The following is a 1,885-nucleotide window of genomic DNA, read 5'->3' as shown; positions in this document are numbered from 1 at the left end:
GAAAAAGATCTCATGCGACTTATGCTCTCCTGATACAAATGTTCAAATTTATGAAAATTTTCAGTTTCGCGACCTATACGAGGTCTGATCAACAAATATTCGAACAACCATGATTTGGATTTTGAAAAAGATCTCATGTGACTTATGCTCTCCTGATACAAATGTTCAAATTTATGAAAATTTTCAGTTTCGCGAACTATATGAGGTCTGATCAACAAATATTTGAACAACCATGTTTTGGATTTTGAAAAAGACCTCATGCAACTTATGCTCTCCTGATACAAATGTTCAAATTTATGAAAATTTTCAGTTTCGCGACCTGTACGAGGTCTGATCAAGAAATAGTTGAACAACAAAATCCTAATCTTGGTTGTTCAAATATTTGTTGATCAGACCTCGTATAGGACGCGAAACTGAAAATTTTCATAAATTTGTACATTTGTATCAGGAGAGCATAAGTCGCATGAGGTCTTTTTCGGAGTCCACATTTTGGGCGCGGAATAAACTTTAGTAGCTTTCTCTCTTTTTCTCAACATAGTTTAGCTCCTTAGCGTCAGAGGGCGCTGGTAATATTAGAATTAAAGTAAATTTTAGGATGTAAAATAGATTATATTTTGGCTGCATATGCCTCGGTACCAATTTTAGACTTATGAACTTAATTATATCAATTTTCAAGGTACCAATTGTGACATATTTCTTAACAAAAATTGATCTCTTTTTTCTTAGTAAATTAAACGCTGTTTAATTAAAACAAATTTATTTCTATTACACATAACTTGCAATCCACATAATATATAATTTGTTCAAGAAAACTAGATATTGTTATAGATCAACAGCTTTAATAATACAAACGACAATTTACATCAGTAGGTATTTAGATCTAATTGTATTAACAGATAAGCACATACACTACATTTTTAATAAAAGAATACATTACATTGACAATTTCTGAACATTTTAAACTATTTGCAATTTTAAAATAATTTATAAACGATTGAATTACTAATATTTAAATAATATAGTTAGCCTTCTGTGGCCTCCACATCTCCCCTTATAGCCACCCTATCCGCCCAAATGAATATTAATTATGAGTGTTAATAAATATTCAATTTGACTTTAACAATTATGTCAAAAAAACAATTTAGAAAAGTTTTACCTATCAGGCTAAGCGACAATTATATTAGGTAATTCAACAGTTTACAAATTAAAAAACAAAGTACCTGTAAAAGAAACACAAGAAAACAAGCAAAATACCTGAAAGAGAAACACAAAAAAACAAATAAAATTTCAAAGAAAATACAATAAAAAGCAAAAAATACGATGTCTTCATTCTTCTCAGGAAATACCTCATTATCTGAAAGCAAATAGTGCAATTAACAGGACTAACGGCAAATACTAATAGCTTTGGTAGAGAAGATCGGACAGATTTCGCCAAGGCAAGCTGGGCAGTCGCCTATTGCTCCTATTCCAGATAACCCACTGTACCCCGTCTGAAAGGAAGTAACGCTAGAGTAGACTCGCGAAAAGTGTATAAGACACTTTTAAGATCAACTAAATAGCTAAGCCCAAGGGAAGTCGTTCGGGGAGGCCCTCCCTAATTCCACAAGGGTGAGAAGAAAGAAACACGATAACGAAACGTTGAATCATGTAGAAGACGTAGGGTAAATGCGAAGCAAATTAGGAAGAATATGCAGTAAGCTAAGCGAAGAGGTAAGCAAGAGACATGTTAGACTACACTACTAAAAAAAAATAAAGAACATGTTAGTAGGTACTACTGCTACAAAAAAAAATAAAAACATCTACAATCAAAATTTAACTCAAATAAAATAAAACAAAATAAGCATGCAAAATAAAAATTAATTGAAATAAAATAAACTACAGAAAA

The sequence above is a fragment of the Agrilus planipennis genome, unplaced genomic scaffold (assembly GCF_000699045.2).
Source record: "Agrilus planipennis isolate EAB-ADULT unplaced genomic scaffold, Apla_2.0 scaffold11, whole genome shotgun sequence".
Lineage (NCBI taxonomy): Eukaryota > Metazoa > Arthropoda > Insecta > Coleoptera > Buprestidae > Agrilus > Agrilus planipennis.
Note: the sequence above shows the minus strand (reverse complement) of the source record.